Source organism: Glossina fuscipes, unplaced genomic scaffold (assembly GCF_014805625.2).
Source record: "Glossina fuscipes isolate IAEA_lab_2018 unplaced genomic scaffold, Yale_Gfus_2 106, whole genome shotgun sequence".
NCBI lineage: Eukaryota > Metazoa > Arthropoda > Insecta > Diptera > Glossinidae > Glossina > Glossina fuscipes.
Window position 1 is genome coordinate 905,081 of NW_023998449.1, and position 13,302 is coordinate 918,382.

The 13,302-nt window shown below is 35.6% G+C and overlaps 1 long non-coding RNA gene across 1 annotated transcript; it reads right to left on the minus strand.

The window, feature by feature from the left end:
• Positions 1-9,635: 9,635 nt before the first annotated feature.
• Positions 9,636-10,074, minus strand: LOC119638675. Its single transcript, XR_005247474.1, has 2 exons — positions 9,983-10,074; positions 9,636-9,880 (listed from the first exon to the last, which is right to left on the minus strand). It is a non-coding gene; the product is annotated as an uncharacterized LOC119638675 (long non-coding RNA).
• Positions 10,075-13,302: the final 3,228 nt, after the last annotated feature.

Genomic DNA, 13,302 nt, shown 5'->3' on the forward strand with positions numbered 1-13,302 from the left:
AAAAGAACAAATTCAAAAGAATTCACAACACTTATCTACAAATTTAAGAAATTTAGTAAAACTTCTGCGTTACATTGTCACTGTGACAAGAAAGAAAAAGAACGAAAGAAAGCACAAAAAAAAAGGGAATAAAAATCAGAAAAATTATTTTTATCTATTTATTTATTTATTTTATTCCACTTATACTAGAAACTCAACTAAACAAATAACAGTCGAGTTCAATAGGCTCTTAATGCAAAACTAATATTAATTAACAATAAAATTGAGTATAAGTATAATAAAACAAATAAGAAGAAAAGAAAAAAAAGCATGTACACTATCAGCATAGGAGCTAAATTGCAAATGAACCCCTAAGCCATCGCAAACATGCATAAGCCTGGCAACCGATAATAAATTGACAATAATTCACTTTCGAAACGTAACGACTTTTTAAGGATAAAAGCTAGTTTAAATACGACATAGGTAAATCGCGCGTATTAAGCAATGTTGCTTCAATGGACTTTAAAGAGTCCGATAACGAGAATAAGTGGTAGACGTCATTTAGGTTCTTGCAAACGACTCTGAGCGGATTGAACAGCTCATAATTAAATTTACACTGATTAAGCTTAACCAAGATAAAGTGCCTAGAGAAGCGGTTAGGGACATTAAAGCTTATTTCACCAAGTAATGAAGGCGAGTCAATAGCACCATTTATTACTTTAATTAGAAAGGAAACGCTAAGAACAAATCTACGTTTCTCAAGAGACGGTAGGGACAGCAGAAGCAACCTATTATCATACGGAGGAAGAGAGACAATCGGATCCCAAACCAAATTTCTAAGGGCAAACAGCAAGAATTGCTTTTGAACTGATTCAATTGAATCTACGTAGCACCTATATGAAGGAGACCACACAACTGAGGCATACTCGAGTATGGGTCTAACCAAACACATGTACAGCCTTTTCGTAATGTAGGGATCATCAAGCTCTTTAGACCACCTTTTTATAAAACCAAGCGCGGACCTAGCTTTGCTAATCGAGAGCTCAATATGCAAGTTAAAACGTAACCTATGGTCAAATAGAACGCCTAAATCTGTAATCGAATCGACGTCCTCCAACTTATGCGAATCTATGAAATACGGAGTAATGAATGACTTTCTTCTTGAGAATGAAAGCTTCTTACATTTACTCAGATTTAGTTTCAGGAGATTCAAAGAGCACCATGCAACAAAATTATCCAAATCACCTTGAAGCTGATGTGATTGCGATTCAACAGAGAAGGAAGAAAACAGTTTCACATCATCAGCATACATTAAGATCTGGCTGGAATTAACCACCGATGGGAGATCGTTAATGTATAAACTAAATAAAATGGGACCTAAGTGACTTCCTTGAGGTACGCCAGACATAACGGGGAATTCATCCGAGCTGACGGAGTTAAACAAAACTCTGAAGGATCTATTGTGCAGATAAGAGCTTATTCATTTCACTAAATAGAAAGGGAAGCCAGAGGCTTGGAGTTTAAAGGTAAGTAAGATATGGTTAACCATATCAAATGCTTTGCTTAAATCAGTGTAAATGACATCTGTGCGAGAGCCACTAGAAAAAGCCTTGAAAACATGACAGGTAAACTCTAACAAGTTGGTGACTGTAGATCGCCCTTTCCGAAAGCCGTGCTGGTGCGGAGAAATATACGAATTAATGGCAAAGGCCAAATGCTGAGTCACAATACGCTCGAACACCTTGGGCAAGACACTCAATTTGGCTATGCCTCTGTAGTTCTCAACAAATTGTCTACTTCCACTCTTGTGGATAGGAATAAGGAAACTACTCTTCCAAAGTGAAGGGAAAACACCTGAATACAAGGACATGTTAAAAATCTTTGAGACCACACCACACAACTCGACAGCGCAAGATTTAAGTACACATGATGGAATTCCATCAGGTCCAGGCGAACAACTGTATTTTAGAGAACTCAACCCTTTGAAAACATCATCTTCCGAAATAACCAAGTTAGGTATTGAAACCGAGTTAGTTATAGGATATGGGTAGTTTGCTGATAAATCGAAATTAGCAATCGAAAAGTTTCGTCGGAAATACTCAGCAAATAGATTTGAGATTTCAAAATCATCCGAGGAACCAGAGCCATTAAAAGAAACATGAGAGGGATATGTGGAAATTTTTCTTTTAGAGTTAACAAATTTAAAGAAGAATTTAGGATTAGTAAACAGAGAGGATTTAATGAACTGAAGGTGTCCGCAGTAATAATGATGGTTGAGGGAGTTAAATCTAGGCCTTACCACCGAGTAAGCGACATAGTCGAGCGCAGAGCCACTTTTCGAATATTTTTTCAATAGCGAGTTTTTTCTATTCTTGTGATATTTAATTGTCTTATTAAACCACGGGGGACATCTGCTTCGAGGTCGACAATGCTTGATCGGAACAGATGCAGCAATAGCTAGATTTAATGTATTGTAGAACGATGGCAATAAGCTTTCAATACTACCGGTTGAGAAACCAAGCGTCAGATGTGAAAGACGATGTTTTAGTAATACACTATTGATTTTATGAAAATCATAATAATTATTTAAAAAAGTTTGATTTGGCACATTAAGGCAATTCAACAAACCATCATTCTTATGATGAAAGGAAATGCATATTGATGGATGATAAGGATCCTCATGTAAACTAAAAGGTGGACAACGATTTACGTAAATCTCGGGAAAATTGGCAAAGCAGAGATCAAGCAGTCTACCATTACAATTAAGAGTACGATTATATTGACCCAAATTATGATCAAACAATTCACTAAAGAACACAACAGCCCTATCAGACGTTGAAGTAGGAACCAAACAGCCAGAATTATCAGTGTTACACCAAGTGACTTGAGGCAAATTGAAGTCACCCAATGCAACGACCAAATCGGTGGATCTAGACCGCTTGGCCACTTCACATCTCTTAAATTACACGTAAAATTTACACTACTGAAGCAACGGTAGCCAAGCCAAGAGAAAAGCTATTTACACCAAAGGAAGAAAAAAAAAAAAAAATTTCGGAAGAGATTTACTATGGCGAGCACAAGAGCTAATCGCAAGAACCAAAATGAAAATCACAAAAATTTTAATGTAAATAATGTAATTCTTACACTTTACACGTTCAATCCTTTTATACTTTATAAATACCCAGTTTTAAAGGCGTATAAAACGAAAACAAAAAAAATTTTTAGTAAAAAAACTAACAAAAACTTACGATCTGGGGCGCGTCAGTTGCCAGACTGTTATGTGGTGTGATCTCAAAGATTTTTAACCTCTCCTTGAATTAAGGTGTTTTCCCTTCGTGTTGGAAGAGGAATTTCCTTATTCCTATCCACAAAAGTGGAAGTAGACATATGGCCTTTGCTATCAAATCGTATATTTCTCCTCTCCAACATGGCTTTCGAAAAGGAAGATCCACGGTCACCAATCTGATGAAGTTTACTTCTCATGTTTTCTTGTCATATACACTGATTTAAGCAAAGCGTTTGATTTGGTTGACCATAAAATACTCATCTTTAAACTCCAAGCCTCTGACTTCCCTCTCTATTTAGTGAAATGGGTAAGCTCTTATCTGCACAATAGATCAGACAGGGTTTTGTTTAACTTCATCAACGTCTGGCGTACCTCAAAGCACCCACTTACGTCGCATTTTATTTAGCTTATACGTTAATGATCTCCCATTAATGTATGCTGATGATGTGAAACTGTTTTCTTCGTATTCCGTAGAATCACGTCACGTCAGTTTATTTAAATAAGTTGGATGCATGATGCTCGATAAATCTTCTGAAACTAAATCTTAACAAATGTAAGACGATTTCTTTCTTAAGAAGGAGGTCAGTATTTCATTGATTGTGCGTTTTTCTTCATATAGGTGCTATCTAGATTCAATTGAATCTGTTCAAAAACAATTCTTGCTGTTTTGCCTTAGGAATTTGGATCTGATTGCCTCTCTTCCCCCCTACGAAAATAGGTTGCTTCTGTTTTTTGTTGCTACTTTTGTCCTCACCGTCTCTTGAGTAACGTAGATTTATTCTTGGTGTTTCCTTCGTAATCAGAGTAATTTATGGTACTATTGACTCGCCTGCATTACTTGGTGAAATAAGCGCTAATGTCCCTAACCGCTTCTCTTGGCACTTTATCTTGGTTAAGCTTAGTCATTATAAATGCAATTACGAGCTGTTTAAGAAACCTAAGCGTTGTTTACAGAAATCTAAATGACGTCTGTGACTTATTCTCATCATCGGACTCTTTCAATTCCATTACAGCAACATTGCTGTTTTACCTATGTCGTACTTAAAATTAAATTTTAACCTTAATAACTCATTATGATTCGACAATTAATTGTTGTTTCCTGTTATCGCTTGCAAAGCGTTTGCATGTTTGCCATGACCTGAGAGTTCATTTGCAATTTGGTCCTGTAGTCGTTATGGGCGTGGTTCTCTGCTAGTTGCTTGAATGCTTTTTTTCCCTCTTATTTGTTTTATTATGCTTATACGCGGTTTTAATATTAATTAATGTAAGATTTACTGTAAAAGTCAATTGAATTCGACTGTCAATTTGTTTTAGTTGAGTTTCATGTATAAGTAAGTAAAGTAAATAAATAAATAAATAAAACAAAATAAATAACGTTTCTATTTTGAATAGAGAATTCGTTTATCTTTTTAATGTGTCAAACGTGTTAATAAAATTAAGAATTAAGATAAAAATAATATCATCTTTTATAACGTTCACGTCATACAGATGTTTGAAAATCTGAGGCAACAATTGGCAATGAAGAGAAGAGTATGAACTAAACATTGCATTGAAAGAGATGTACGGGATATTAATTTAGGTGAAACGTAAAGAATAAGGTGATCCATTAAGAAGTTTGCCCGAGAATGCACTTGCTTTTCAATATACTCCTCCCTCTCCCTTCTCTTTGGAGTAGAAAATCACTACATCAGGTTACTCAAAAAATTTCTGAGTTTAACACAAGAACCTGACTATTTCAGTTGCCCATAGCTTGGTTACATGAGGACTACTTCAGTTTGCCAAGCCCAGACTTCTTTATGTAATCAAACATAATATAGGCAAGGCAGAATTTGAATGTTTTGTCAAGTCTAATACTTGCAGATTGCCTCACTCAGCGACGGCCGCATCATTTAACAACCAAGAAGAACCCTAAGGTTGGCTTCCTTGCTGGGACTAAAGATGTTTAAACGTATTAACACGAATACGTATCTATTTGCTTACTTTAAGGATATGAATTTAGATTTGAAGAATAAAAAATTCTTTTTGAAAATAGATCTCGTTAAAGCATACTAACATATTCGTCATGTATGATTTACGATGTACCTTTTCGACTTCGACATTCTTCGTAAACATTTCAAAGATTAGTAAATGAAGTCTTGAATGGATTGGATTATCAAAACACCTGATAATCTTGTTCGCAAAATTAGACAAATTCGCATTTATTATGAACCCAAATAAATGCATATTTGGGTTCGAAATATCTGAAAAGGGAGGGGAAAATTACAGCTTTTTGCATGTTCGAAAAATTAAGGACCGTAAAATCTTTACAAAAATTTAACGAATCGTAAATCACTAGCATAATACGCTAAATTTAGTTATATTTTTAAGTTCGATTTCTCACTTTTTAAACAAGACAAATGAGAAAATTTTCCAATGGGAGCAAACGGCAACAGAAGCATTCGAAAAGATCAAAAAGAATTTTGCTTCAGATGTTTCATTAACTCCCTTTAACAACGAAGAAAAATTAATTCTTATAGTCTGCGCATCGAGCACACCTATTGGGAGTGTATTATAACAAACGCGTTTTTCTCTAAAAAAACGAAGTCCTTCTGAAACCAACTATAGCACGTTTGATGGAGAATTGCTTCCAATCTAATTGACAAGACAAATTGTGATATTTGCTGATCATAAGCCATTCGTCAACGCATTAGATTTCAATACTGAGAGCTGTCCGAGATCGGCGAGGTTTCTGGAACACATTGTAAAATTCACTAATGATTTCCAGCATACCAAAGATAAATCCAATGTGGTGATGGGCACAGTTTCGAGGACTTTCAGAGTTGACAATCTGGGCTAGGCATACTTGAATTTTGAAGTAATCAATCCTGCATGTAAACCGGGAGAGTTTGTAAACAGAAGTTTTTAAACTCACGACATAAATTGTTCCGAAGTTCTGCAGCCTAAGAAGAAAACAGCTGGCGATAAGCTACAAAGATGTTATTAAACAGTTATTTAGTAAGAACAATTCTGTAATATTTTGGCAAGTACTGAAGGTTGGTACGCGTTGCTTGTCATCAAGAAAGCATTCAAACACTCCAGTTAAATTGGAGCAATAAGATAATTGTTTAAACAATTTAGTGCAGTTATTGGTTCGTCCTTGCTGTGGTGGCCTTCTTCCTGGCAGGCTAATTCTTCTTGTGATGGAGAGCCTATTCAACCCATGTCTGGCAAAAACCGACTAAGGTTGAAACAGATACATAATCTGCTGGAGCTGTGACCGTTATGGTAACCAGAAGTGCACTGGCATTACCAGAAGAGGAGATGGTGCGTAGTAGCCACCTCAATTCGTCTACATTGGTCGTGTCTGCGGATGAAAGCGGATCAAGACAGAAATACGAGGCTCTTTAAAATTTGTTGCTCGCGGAGGAGTCTGTCGAAGTGATATCCTTGTAAAGAATTTCAACAATAAACCAGAATTCCAGGGAAAAATTCCGCACTCAATCCAACTGTCACTGAGCTGTGCCGAAATTATAGTGAAAGACAAATTAGTCTCCATAACATGTCGTGTATATATCTCTATAGCGCTATACAGCTTTTAAGGTTTCGGTTCAGCTGCAACGAGAAGAAGAACATGTTTGTCGGAAACGGGAATTTTACTTTACCGGGTACATGGTGTTTTGATGTAGAAGCAGCACATTCTCCCTTACCTCCTTAGTCTTTGGAACAATTATTAAGACTTAGCTTGAGGCAATTCACCATTATTCGCAAGTCCCATAATCAAACGCTGAATCTGGGATTTGCACTGGATGTAATCCAAATGATATTTTTTTAAAAAAACTATCGCCGTTACTGTCTATGGCCCAAGTAATATAACCTCTAAGTTATGCGTATTCTAAAAGAAATTTACCTTTATGGTAACAAACTACTTGCGGATACGATTGGCTATAGGCACTATTTACACAGCATTCGTAAGTGCTGAACACAGGTTTCTAACGCAGAGACTACCTCCAAAAAGCGCGTTTAAATGTCCAGTAAATTGAAGTAAATGCCTAGTAAAAAATGAACAGAATGGGGCTGTCCATATTATCAATAGCTCTGCAGCATGATTAATCAATAGCATGGTTTTATTTTTATGTCAAAAGAAACTTCTCGGGAAGTAGTGTATGAGTGGTCGCCTAATAATAATACATAACACTATATACATATATATATATTTAGTTCTATTTACGATTAATGCGAAAGTTTAAAGATAAGCAATTAGTTCATGCACTACATAGCTAGAGCCCCTATTCTACAGAGAGTAGCTTTGATAGCTGGAAGCATCGTATGTGAAGATTGAGTTATAGATTTTATTTAGATTTTCGCAAAGGCACCTAAATGACTTATGAAAATAAAGTTTCTAGAAGAGCGACGACGAACATATGATAACAGCGTCGCCGAGGCGCTTATTAACTTAAGAAAGAATTAGTGAGGATAAAACTTCCGTTCAATCATGTGTGTAAGGCAATCAAAACCATTCTATATTTATAAGGATTCAACGCTGTAGGAAAATGAATAAGCCATTGTTTTTTCTTTTAAAAAAAATAAATAAATAAAATTTTGTCAATTGAAGCAATTGTGATGTGAATGAATTTTGCAAAAAATATATAGAAAAACTTTGAAGAATTCCTTATTTTTTTTATGAAAAGAAAAAAACTGACTTTCCAGTTTGTAAGGAGGCATTTTGCTTCCGCCCACGTAAGTGTCCAACCGTAGACGCATTAATGGTTAAAAATCTCTCGTTTGACCATTTCCTGAACATAACGTCAAATACCTTCTCTTTGATAAGCGTATTTTCGGCGCAGGCGACGCGAATGAGTATCAGACGAATACTGAAGAGACATTTCGCGATGTCCTGAGCATGCAGGACAGGATAGTATACAGTGACGAGTTCGCAACGAAGACCGAGCCGCACAAACCTGTTCTCGTCTTCGCAGCGCGGAGACTATTGACCCAGTTTAATATCTTGCTAAACGCCTACGGCCGTACATCACATGCGGATGGAATAGAAGAGTTGCATGTCAAGGCTGTCGTCTGCGACCGAACTGCCGTTAATCTACAAATAATAGAAGGTAGATTCGGCATTTACCGCACCCATCTATTACGTTTGCTCTACGACTGTCCCTATTTGGTGGAGTCGATAATAGATAAATAATAATAGATTAATATGCGAAGAAGAAGAAAAGCCATTATAATCTGAAATTGCTGACAAGGCTGGCGAAAATAAGGGCGCCCAGCTCTCCATACTGCGAACAGATTGGCTGTAAGTCCTTGTATAGTTCGCCATGGGAATCGCGTGCCTTGATGTACTCGTCTCACGGCGCGCTCGGAGAGTACCGTTTAATTTGAGCTTACCTTGGGTACCCAGTAACGTCCGGCGTCACACAAGAGAGTCGTATAAGGCATTGTATACGCAAATTGTCAGTTTCGATGACTCAAAATTTCTTGACTCAAAATTAAAATTTAACTTACGTGTAGGATCCTCAACAAATAAAGCAAAGTCGCGTTTAGCCTTTGAAAAAGATGGGCGAAGGAATGCAAGTACACTCATATAAGTAAGTCTCTTTATACGTCACTTACTCAGAGTACTCTTGGGAATCCATATATAGTGTGAATACTCTCTTACAATTGTACAAAATGATACTTTCTGTTGGTTGAGCCCCAGCGAAGTGTGTGAAGATCAATCGTATAACAGATATCTTTACATTTCTTGTGCCTATGTTCTTCCTTATTCAGATTTTCATTCTTATATGCCGTTTGCTGATCATATTCAAACTGATTGTAATATCAGTGTTTGACTATAACTTTTTGGTATTGGGGGATTTCAAGGTTCCCGGTGTTATTTGGAGTACGGTCAGATGATCAGATCTACTTCTTCCCTATCTCTAATGGTTAAATATATGAGAGTTTCTTGATGTTTTATATGACCTTACTTGCTACCACTTCAACCATATCTGCAATTGCATGAAAGACAGCTTAACCCTTCGTAGGCATTATGAGAAAGCCTTCAAAGATTGTCAATCTGGATGTAACATCATCAAACTCAAGATAAACTCAATTCCTCCCTTGAATTTCACTACTAACAAATGTAGAGTCTTCACGATATATATGCCAACAACGGTTCCGCCGGACATAACGTATGTGGCTTCTCGGTTGTGAAACATCTATCTAAAACAGTACATTGAGTTAAAGTGCCGGAGGAACTTTCCTCAACTTGTATTGAGTTGCTCGCCATCAGACATGCTTTAAGGTTGCTATCTCTAATGGTATCAAAAGGTTCGTTCTTTTTTCTGATAGGAACTCAGCTCTACTTCTAATAACTAAAAGAGATGCGAAGAATCAATATGTGTGAGAAATTCATAAGATGTTGCATGAGACTCAAGTGGATGACTGTCACCTTGTTTGGGTACCTGGCCACTGCGGTTTTTTTTTTAATTTAAAAGCCGACTTTCATGCAGGGAGAGCTCGTGTTGATGGGATAATTCTGTCCGTCAAATACACTCCTAATGAAGCAATCCGGGCAATTCGCAACCACATCCTTCCACAGCTAAACGACGAATTTAAAGAAATCGCACGCGTTAAATCCAATCGCCTTTTCTATAAATAAAACACTTTTCTATATCTTCTTTTAATTCCTGGCAAATCAAAATTCTTTATAGGCTCATGATAAAGTTTATTTAAAAATGGTTCGCGCTATACCATGTGATGTTTGAGAAGTTTGCAATGTTGTCGTGTCTGCTAAGCATCTAATCTTTAGATGTCACAGGCTTGATGATATTACAGATTTCTTTAGCTTCTGTGACTGTCTCCTCAATCTCTTTGCAGCAAAAAATTTACTTCATCTCGGGGAATTAACTTGCTTTGTTAAAAAAGCGCATTTGGAATTTTTTCGTCTTCTTCTTCCTTTTTTTTCTCTCGTTCATTCATTTTCTATTACTACAGCATTCCTTTTTCGATTTCAGCTAAGTTTGCAACACTGTTTTACTTTCAACACTCAACAAGCACAACTACACATGCACGTGGGGGCCAAGGGTCGTAAGCGAGTACAACAAAAGCTCTCTTTTGAAGCATTTTCTAAGAAGTTAGATGGGATTGTACGAGACATTGCGGAATGCGACAATCGTACTATAAAGAAAATTGAATGAACAAACCTATGTTTAATAAATGGTTGCCTTATTTTATTAGAGAATATAGTAGAGAAAAACAAAAACAGTGACCTCAGTTGGTGTATTTTAGTTAAGTTTGCTTTTAATTTAATTACAATCAGACATTATAATATTGCCCCTTGCTTTCTCGGGTTGTTGTCGTAGTTCCTGATGTAAAGAACATAAAATTTCATCCTCATCGAATTTCTAATGTCAAAGCTGACAGGGTATCGGTATTGAAACTGAAAGCATCCCCAATAGCTTACTAGCTATAGATTTCTGGTTATATGGTACTTTTGTCAAAAAGCTTGTCCATAGGTAAAGGTAAGATGCGATACTTGTATTCGACATTTGTAACCTTAAGTCTTTTCAGCTTAATAACTACCCACGTTGATATGAGATTGTCGCAGCTTTTGCACTGCCGCAATAAGATTGCATCAGCTTTCCTATAGCTGTTATCGCGTTTTGCTCAGTTTTCTCCTTTCTGCCAATTATAAAACATATACAGGCCATAATAATCCCAATAAGCAATCTGAAACGTGTTACGTTGTATTTGCGTAGATGTACACACACTTCCTTCAGGAATATAATAGTAATTTGCTTTAAAAATTGAACTTTGTATTTAGTAAATCAACAATAGTGAATTTGGACCACATATCACTTGTGGTTTGTTATATTTTTCCTTTCGAATTCAACTACCATGGATTATTGTTTTCCCTACGCTAAAGCGTACAACATAATCTCGATTGTAAAGAAAGAGTTCGAACGTTGCTATCATGACTTATTTTCTATACATTATATGGCTGTTTTTTATTTTTAACTGAATTTCCACGCTTATTTTATTGCCATCCCTGGAAAAGCTAAATAATGCTAAAAGCATTGTCAATCCAACATAGTTAGTTAGGTATGAATAAATGCATAAGACATAATTTACACAATTTTCGAAATTCAACCAGCTTATATATTTTCCCTTTCTAATTAAAATCATATAAAAGAAAGAAAAACAATGGCGAAAAAGGAAAAAAACCTATGCAGATATGTAGACATTACGATTTTATTCTTTAAATGTTTTTACATTCATCAATAAACAATATATTTTGTTGATGATTACGCGTCTGGCTTCGGAACTTCTGCAATTCTAATGGCAGAATCGTGGACCTTGACTTTTATAACAGTATGGATATTATCATTCTTCATGCAAATCTCTTTGTATTGCCCGACGACCCATTTCATCCAACAATTTTGTTAACGCTGAATGGGTTGCTTTATTGGAATGTAAATTATTTTATTTATTTATTTATTATTTTATTATTTATTAAGCACTCGCACATTCTAATTTTCCGCTTAGTTAATTCATTCAAATGTTGGACTCCTCCAGTTAAACTTGAATGCATTGTACGCCTGGTATGCCACTAATGGCATGCCACTTAATCGAAGTAAATGCAGTAAGTTTTCATTTGCTTGGTGTTACGAATTGCATTCGCATTATGTTATTGATAACTACGAACATGCAGTTCTTTAGTGACCTTGGTTTTTTACTGAATCTCAAGTAGCGATTTCACCATCATATTAAAGCTTGCATTTTTAAATCGAAGTTGGACTAAGGAATTTAAAGATCTCTATGTTACTAAACGCCTGTTTACTTCGCTTGTCAGACCTGTGTAAGAATACTCGGTTATGGTACCGACTTACAACTCACACATCGATTTGATGGGGTCGGTGTACAAAGAATTTTTTGTATTTGATCTTTGTACATTGCGTTGGAAGCCTCACTTATCTTGCCATCATATGCGCTTAAACTGGTTGCCCTATCACCCTTGTCAGGGAGACGCAAAATATTAGAAGTTACCTACGTCTCTAAAATGATAAAAGGCTATGTGAATTCGTCATTTCTATTTGATCGGATGGATCTTCATATCCCTAAAAGACGCACTGAAAGTTATGACCTCTTTAAGCTCTCTCAATGTCGCACGTATCATAAGTTACAGTGACTTCTACGTATACTCTTCAAATTATATAATGGGGCATATGCATGGTTTGGTGTAATCCACAAGATCGTTAGAAATACTATACATTTTCCATTTGTCTAAACTAAAGTTTAAGATTATTTTATCTGTTTACTTATAGATACTATATAGACTATATATACCTATCAGATTAAAAATATTGTCCACATTCCACTTGGGGAAACTATGTGAATTATTTAACGGTTCTTCTCTGATCTGATCGCAGTTCTGATTACCATACACGTTAAATGAGTTATTAGGAATGACTGGTGCTTAAACTAGCTATTAATTAATTCAAACTGAGCTATTAATTAGTCAGTTATATTAATAGAATAATTAATAGTTAATTGATAATTAAATAATAATTAATTGTTTATTTGTGTATAAATATTGAATAGTGTTAAAAAGTATTATCATTTTTCCTTTTTTCGGGCTTCTTCATATTGTGATTGAAGGCATTTATAGATTATTTCCACCTGAACTTATCAGGATACGGTTAACATATTAAATCTTTTTTTCTTCTTGTCCTGACAATAGTTTTTATAATGCAAGTAATAAAAGCTTAAATTAAATTAAATAAATAAATGTGTTTAAATAAATAAATGTAAAGAATGTAAAGAAGGATGATAATATCTTAATTATTAGTATTAAGGATATTAGACTAATGTTTAATGTAAAGTAACACAAATTCACAGCGTAGTTGACTAATATGTCTTGTTTACTGTATTGTATACATATCTAGCTTGAACCGGGGGGTAATCCCGTATTTGAAAGATAGCTTTCGTTCGCGGCCGGACCGATAGTTGATAATCCTTCTTATCTCAATCGTGTTTCGTTTATATCAAATCGTCAAAATTCGTTAAAATCC